Genomic DNA, 8,410 nt, shown 5'->3' on the forward strand with positions numbered 1-8,410 from the left:
TTGGCCAAAGGCCGGGGAAGAACTTGTATTATATTTAGTTGTCACTGAGAAGGCCATGGCGTCAGCAATAATACGAGAAGATGAGGTCGGATAGCATCCCATCTACTTCACTAGCTAGGTGCTACAAGGTCCTAAATTAAGGTACCAAAAACTTGAGAAGTTTGCATATGCCTTAATTGTAGCAGCCAGAAGGCTTCGACCTTATTTCCAGGCTCATACTATAAGAGTCCAGACGAACCAGCCGATGAAGCAGATCCTTCAGGAAATGGATATTGCAGCCAGAATGATTCAGTGGGCCATAGAGTTGTCCAAGTTCGATTTGAAGTACGAAACTCGGACAACAATTAAAGCTCAATGCCTTACCGACTTCATAGCAGAATATACAGGCGATCACATAGAGGCTGCCACGACTTGGGAGCTATATGTGGACGAATCATCTAATAAAGTCAGAAGTGGAGTGGGCATAATATTGGTCAATCAAGAGGGAACTCAAATAGAAGTATCCCTGAAATTTGAGTTTTCCGCCTCTAATAACCAAGCTGAATATGAAGCTCTGATAGCGGGACTAAAGTTGGCCAAAGAAGTTGATGCAACTAAAGTGGTAGTCTTCAGTGACTCCCAGATAGTGACTTCTGAAATTAATAGAGAGTACCAGGCAAAGGACCCCAATATGAAAAGGTACTTGGAAAAAACTTTAGAGTACCTTAGGCAATTCCCAGAAACTGAGGTCAGGCATATAACTCGGGAATTCAATAGTAGAGCCGATGCCCTCTCCAAGCTAGTAGTGCACGAAATCACAATCACACTTTTGCAATTTCGCACAACTAACCAGTGGTGGACGAAATTGTGATCCTTATTCTTTGTATTTGTATGAAATCATTATTATGGCATCGGTTGTTTTCACAACTCCGTTCAACTAACCAGCAAGTGTACTGGGTCGTCCAAGTAATAAACCTTACGTGAGTAAGGGTCGATCCCACAGAGATTGTTGGTATGAAGCAATCTATGGTCACCTTGTAAATCTCAGTCAGGCAGATTAAATTGGTTTATGGTTTCAAAAATAGAAATAATAAAATAGAAATAATAAAAGGGAAAGAATACTTATGCAGATTCATTGGTGGGAATTTCAGATAAGCGAATGGAGATACTGTATGGCTCAAGGACGCCTGCTCTCCTACTGCTTCAACTCAATCCTTCTTATTCCTTTCCATGGCAAGCTGTGTATAGGGGGTTCACCGTTCGACGATGGCTACTTTTAATCCTTTCGGGAAAATGGTCCTCTGCGGCTGTCACTCGCATGGCTAATCGTCTGGAGGCATCACCTGGCCGAAGGCTACATCCCATCCTCGCAGTGAAAACTACGCTCACGCACTCTGTCACAACACGGCTAATCACTGGTTGGTTCCCACGCCTACTGGAATAGAATCCCTTGATTCTTTTGCGTTTGTCATCACGCCCAGCACTTGCAAGTCTGAAGCACGTCACAGTCATTCATTACCGGAATCCTACTCGGAATACCACAGACAAGGTTAGACTTTCCGGACTCCCAGGATCCTACTCGGAATACCACAGACAAGGTGAGACTTTCCGGATCCTCATAAATGCCGCCATCTATCTAGCTTATACCACTAAGATTCTGTTGGGGAATTTAAGAGATACACATTCAAGCTCGGTTGCATGTAGAACGTAGGTGGTTGTCAATCACGCGCGTTCATAGGTGAGAATGATAATGAGCGTCACATAATCATCACATTCATCATGTTCTTAGGTACGAATGAATATCTTGGAATAAGAATAAGAGAGATTTGAATAAAAGAAAATAGAATTGCATTAATACTTGAGGTACAGTAGAGCTCCACACCCTTAATCTATGGTGTGCAGAAACTCCACCGTTGAAAATACATAAGTAAAAGGTTCAGGCATGGCCGAGAGGCCAGCCCCCATGTGGTCACAAGACCGAATGACCCAAGATTCTCAATACAATAGTTAAATGTTCTATTTATAATAAACTAGCTCCTAGGGTTTACATGAGTAAGTAATTGATGCATAAATCCACTTCCGGGGCCCACTTGGTGTATGCTTGGGCTGAGCTTGATCAATCCACGAGCTGAGGCTTCTCTTGGAGTTGAACTCCGAGTTATGACGTGTTTTGGGCGTTCAACTCCGGATCATGACGTTTTTCTGGCGTTTAACTCCAGACAGCAGCATGTACTTGACGTTCAACGCCAAGTTACGTCGTCAATTTCCGAATAAAGTATGGATTATTATATATTGCTGGAAAGCCCTGGATGTCTACTTTCCAACGCCGTTGAGTGCGCGCCAATTGGAGTTCTGTAGCTCCAGAAAATTTATTTCGAATACAGGGAGGTCAGATTCCAACAGCATCAGCAGTCCTTTTGTCAGCCTTTTTCAGAGTTTTGCTCAAATCCCTCAATTTCAGCCAGAATTTACCTGAAATCACAGAAATACACACAAACTCATAGTAAAGTCCAGAAATGTGAATTTAACATAAAAACTAATGAAAACATCCCTAAAAGTAGCTTAAACTTACTAAAAACTAACTAAAAATAATGCCAAAAAGCGTATAAATTATCCGCTCATCACAACACCAAACTTAAATTGTTGCTTGTCCCCAAGCAACTGAAAATCAAATAGGATAAAAAGAAGAGAATATACTATAAATTTCAAAATATCAATGAAATATTAATTCTAATTAGATGAGCGGGACTTGTAGCTTTTTGCTTCTGAACAGTTTTGGCATCTCACTTTTTCCTTTGAAGTTTAGAATGATTGGCTTCTCTAGGAACTTAGAATTTCGGATAGTGTTATTGATTCTCCTAGTTAAGTATGTTGATTCTTGAACACAGCTACTTATGAGTCTTGGCCGTGGCCCTAAGCATTTTGTTTTCCAGTATTACCACCGGATACATAAATGCCACAGACACATAACTGGGTGAACCTTTTCAGATTGTGACTCAGCTTTGTTAGAGTCCCCAGTTAGTGGTGTCCAGAGCTCTTAAGCACACTCTTTTGCTTTGGATCACGACTTTAACCACTCAGTCTCAAGCTTTTTCACTTGGACCTTCATGACACAAGCACATGGTTAGGGACAGCTTGATTTAGCCGCTTAGGCCTGGATTTTATTTCCTTGGGCCCTCCTATCCATTGATGCTCAAAGCCTTGGATCCTTTTTACCCTTGCCTTTTGGTTTTAAGGGCTCGTGGCTTTTTCTATTGCTCATTCTTTTTTTTTTACTGCTTTTTCTTGCTTCAAGAATCAATTTCATGATTTTTCAGATCATCAATAACATTTCTCTTTGTTCATCATTCTTTCAAGAGCCAACAATTTTAACATTCATAAACAACAAGATCAAAAGACATATGCACTGTTCAAGCATTCATTCAGAAAACAAAAAGTATTGTCACCACATCAATATAATTAAACTAAATTCAAGAGCTATTTTCGAAATTTATGTACTTCTTGTTCTTTTGAATTAAAACATTTTTCATTTAAGAGAAGTGAAGGATTAATGGATTTTATTCATAGCTTTAAGGCATGGTTACATACTAATGATCATGAAGTAAAGACACAAAACATAGATAAACATAACATTAAAAACCGAAAACAGAAAGAAGTAAAGAACAAGGAATGAATCCACCTTTAGTGGCGTCTTCTTCTTGAAGGACCAATGATGTTCTTTAGCTCTTCTATGTCCCTTCCTTGCCTTTGTTGCTCCTCCCTCATTGCTCTTTGATCTTCTCTTATTTCTTGGAGAATGATGGAGTGCTCATGATGTTCCACCCTTAATTGTTCCACATTGTGGCTCAAACCTTCTATGGAAGTGTTGAGTTGCTCCCAATAGTTGTTTGGAGGAAAGTGCATCCCTTGAGGCATCTCAGGGATTTCTTGATGATGAGCTTCCTCATGCACCTCTTGAGAACCGTGAGGGGCTTCTCTTGCTTGCTCCATCCTCTTCTTGGTGATGGGCTTGTCTTCTTCAATGGAGATGTCTCCTTCTATGATAACTCCAGCTGAGTAACATAGATGGCAAATAAGGTGAGGAAAAGCTAGCCGTGCCATAGGTGAAGGCTTGTCGGCTATTTTGTAGATTTCATTGGAGATGACCTCATGAACTTCTACTTCCTCTCCAATCATGATGCCATGAATCATGATGGCCCGATCCACAGTGACTTCAGATCGGTTGCTAGTAGGAATGATGGAGCGTTGAATGAACTCCAACCATCCTCTAGCTATAGGCTTGAGGTCCAGTCTTCTTAGTTGGACTGGCTTGCCTTTGGAGTCTCTCTTCCATTGAGCTCCTTCCACACAAATGTCCATAAGGACTTGGTCCAACCTTTGATCAAAGTTGACCCTTCTAGTGTAGGGGCGTTCATCACCTTGCATCATGGGCAAGTGGAATGCCAACCTTACATTTTCCGGACTGAAATCCAAGTATTTCCCCCGAACCATTGTGAGATAATTCTTTGGACTCGGGTTCATACCTTGATCATGGTTCCTAGTGATCCATGCATTGGCATAGAACTCTTGAACCATTAAGATTCTGACTTGTTGTATGGGGTTGGTTAAGACTTCCCAACCTCTTCTTCGGATTTCATGTCGGATCTCCGGATACTCATTTTTCTTGAGCTTGAAAGGGACCTCAGGGATCACCTTCTTCTTTGCCACAACATCATAGAAGTGGTCTTGATGGCTCTTGGAGATGAATCTTTCCATTTCCCATGACTCGGAGGTGGAAGCTTTTGTCTTCCCTTTTCCTTTTCTAGAGGATACTCCGGCCTTAGGTGCCATTGGTAATGGAAAAACAAAAAAAGGCTTATGCTTTTACCACACCAAACTTAAAATATTGCTCGCCCTCGAGCAAGAGAAGAAAGAAGAGAAGAAGAAGAAGAAGAAAATATGGTAGAGAAGGGAGAGTGATGGTTCGGCTTAGGTGAAGAAGAAGGGGTTGTGTTGTGTGAAAATGAAGTAGAATGGAAGGGTATTTATAGGGAAAGGGGGGGGAGGTATGTTCGGCCATTTTTGGGTGGGAATGGGAGGGAAATTGGTTTGAATTTTTGAAGGTAGGTGGGGTTTATGGGGAAGAGTGGATGGATGTGAGTGGTGAATGGGGTAATTGGGAAGAGGAATTGAGGTGATTGGTGAAGAGTGTTGGGAAGTGTGGCATGGGGAAGAGTGAAATAGGATTAGGAGAATGTGATTAGGATTAAAAGGTAAGGTGGGAATATGGTAGGTGGGGATCCTGTGGGGTCCACAGATCCTGAGGTGTCAAGGAATTCCATCCCTGCACCAAATAGGCATGTGAAATGCCTTTGTGCATCATTCTGGCGTTTAAACGCCCATTGGTGTACATTCTGGGCGTTCAACGCCCATGTAAAGCATGTTTCTGGCGTTGAACGCCAGTTTTATGCTTGTTACTGGCGTTCAGCGCTAGTTTTTCCTCTCTGGGCACATTCCTGGCGTTCAGCGCCAGAATATTACTTGTTTCTGGCGTTCAGCGCCAGAATGGTGCTCTGTTCTGGCGTTGAACGCCAGCCAGATGAACCTTACTGGCGTTGAACGCCAGCCTGTGCGTCCTCCAGGGTGAAAATTTTTTCTTCTGCTGTTTTTGATTCTGTTTTTAATTTTTATGATTTTTTCGTGACTCCTCATGATCATGTACCTAATAAAACACAAAATAACAATAAAATAGAATAAAATAAAATTAGATAAAATTGGGTTGCCTCCCAACAAGCGCTTCTTTAATGTCAATAGCTTGACAGTGGCTCTCATGGAGCCACAAGGTGATCAGGTCAATGTTGTATAGTTGTCCACACCAAACTTAGAGTTTGGATATGGGATCTTAACACCAAACTTAGAGTTTGGTTGTGGCCTCACAACACCAAACTTAGAGTTTGACTGTGGGGGCTCTTCTTGACCCTGAACTGAGAGAAGCTCTTCATGCTTACTCTCTTCTGTCACAGAGGGATGGCTTTGTGCCTTAAACACAAGGTATTCCCCATTCAATTGAAGGACTAATTCTCCTCTGTTAACATCTATCACAGCTCCTGCTGTGGCTAGGAAAGGTCTTCCAAGGATGATGCAATCATCCTCTTCCTTCCTAGTGTCTAAGATTATGAAATCAGCAGGGATGTAAAGGCCTTCAACCTTTACTAACACGTCCTTTACTATTCCATAAGCTTGTCTCAATGACTTGTCTGCCAGTTGTAATGAGAACAAGGCAGGTTGTACCTCAATGATCCCCAGCTTCTCCATTACAGAGAGTGGCATTAGATTTATCCCTGATCACACAGAGCCTTTTCAAAGATCATGGTGCCTATGGTACAGGGTATTAAGAACTTGCCAGGATCTTGTTTCTTTTGAGGTAGAATTTTCTGAATCCAAGTATCCAGTTCATTAATGAGCAAGGGAGGTTCACTTTCCCAAGTTTCATTACCAAATAACTTGGCATTCAGCTTCATGATAGCTCCTAAGTATTGAGCAACTTGCTCTCCAGTTACATCTTCATCCTCTTCAGAGGATGAATAGTCTACAGAGCTCATGAATGGCAGAAGGAGATTCAATGGAATCTCTATGGTCTCTGTATGAGCCTCAGATTCCTTTGGATCCTTAATAGGAAACTCCTTCTTGCTTGAGGAACGTCCCAGGAGGTCTTCCTCACTAGGATTTTCGTCCTCCTCCTCCCTTGTGCATTCGGCCATATTGACTATGTCAATGGCTTTGCACTCCCCTTTTGGATTCTCTTCTGTATTGCTTGGGAGAGTACTGGGAGGAGTTTCAATGACTTTCTTACTCAGCTGGCCCACTTGTGCCTCCAGATTTCTAATGGAGGATCTTGTTTCACTCATGAAACTGAAAGTGGCTTTTGACAGATCAGAGACTACATTGGCTAAATTAGAAGTGTTTTGTTCAGAATTCTCTGTCTGTTGCTGAGAAGATGATGGATATGGCTTGCTATTGCCCAGCCTGTTGCGTCCACCATTGTTAAAGCCTTGTTGAGGCTTTTGTTGATCCTTCCATGAGAAATTTGGATGATTTCTCCATGATGAGTTATAGGTGTTTCCATAAGGTTCACCCATGTAATTAACCTCTGCCATGGCAGGGTTCTCAGGATCATAAGCTTCTTCAGAAGCTGTCTCTCTAGTACTGTTGGATGCATGTTGCCATCCATTCAGATTTTGAGAGATCATGTTGACCTGTTGAGTCAACACTTTGTTCTGAGCCAATATGGCATTCAGAGTATCAATTTCAAGAACTCCTTTCTTCTGAGGTATCCCATTGTTCACGGAATTCCTCTCAGAGGTGTACATGAATTGGTTGTTTGCAACCATGTCAATGAGTTCTTGAGCCTCTTCAGGCATTTTCTTCAGGTGAATAGATCCACCTGCAGAATGGTCCAATGACATTTTCAAAAATTCAGATAGACCATAATAGAATATATCTAATATGGTCCATTCTGAAAACATGTCAGATGGACATCTTTTGGTCAGCTGCTTGTATCTTTCCCAAGCTTCATAGAAGGATTCACCATCTTTTTGTTTGAAGGTTTGAACATCCACTCTCAGCTTGCTCAGCTTTTGAGGAGGAAAGAATTTATCCAAGAAGGCAGTGACTAGCTTATCCCAGGAGTCCAGGCTATCCTTGGGTTATGAATCCAACCCTACTCTAGCTCTGTCTCTTACAGCAAAAGGGAAAAGCATGAGTCTATAGACTTCAGGATCAACTCCATTCGTCTTTACAGTCTCACAGATCTGCAAGAACTCAGTTAAAAACTGATAGGGATCTTCAGATGGAAGTCCATAAAACTTGCAGTTTTGTTGCATCAAGGCAACTAGCTGAGGTTTCAGCTCAAAGTTATTGGCTCCAATGGCAGGGATGGAGATGCTTCTTCCATCAAACTTGGACGTTGGCTTTGTGAAGTCACCAAGCATTCTCCTTGCATTATTATTATTTTCGGCTGCCATCTCCTTCTCTTGTTCGAAAATTTCTGAAAGGTTGTTTTTGGATTGTTGTAATTTAGCTTCTCTTAATTTTCTCTTCAGAGTCCTTTCAGGTTCTGGATCAATTTCAACAAGAGTGCCTATATCCTTGTTCCTGCTCATATGAAAGAGAAGAAAACAAGAAAAAAAGAGGAATCCTATATGTCACAGTATAGAGATTCCTTTATGTTAGTAGAAAAAGAAGGGAGTAGAAGAATGAAGAAGAATTCGGATTTTTAGATGAAGAAAGGTGAAGAGAAGTGTTAGTAAACAAATAATTAATAGAAGAAGAAAAGAGAAGGGAGATTTCGAAATTAATTTTGAAAAAGGGGTTAGTAATTTTCGAAAATTAAAGATAAAATGTAATTAAAATTAAAATTTGAAACAATTAATTAATTAAAAAGAGTTTTTTT

At 41.2% G+C, this 8,410-nt stretch overlaps 1 non-coding gene across 1 annotated transcript; it reads left to right on the forward strand.

Moving 5' to 3' along the window:
* The first annotated feature begins 7,482 nt into the window (after positions 1–7,482).
* Positions 7,483–7,586, forward strand: LOC130971740 (small nucleolar RNA R71). Its single transcript, XR_009082951.1, has one exon. It is a non-coding gene; the product is annotated as a small nucleolar RNA R71 (small nucleolar RNA).
* The last annotated feature ends 824 nt before the right edge of the window (positions 7,587–8,410 follow it).

This window comes from Arachis stenosperma, chromosome 3 (assembly GCF_014773155.1).
Source record: "Arachis stenosperma cultivar V10309 chromosome 3, arast.V10309.gnm1.PFL2, whole genome shotgun sequence".
NCBI classification, from domain to species: domain Eukaryota; kingdom Viridiplantae; phylum Streptophyta; class Magnoliopsida; order Fabales; family Fabaceae; genus Arachis; species Arachis stenosperma.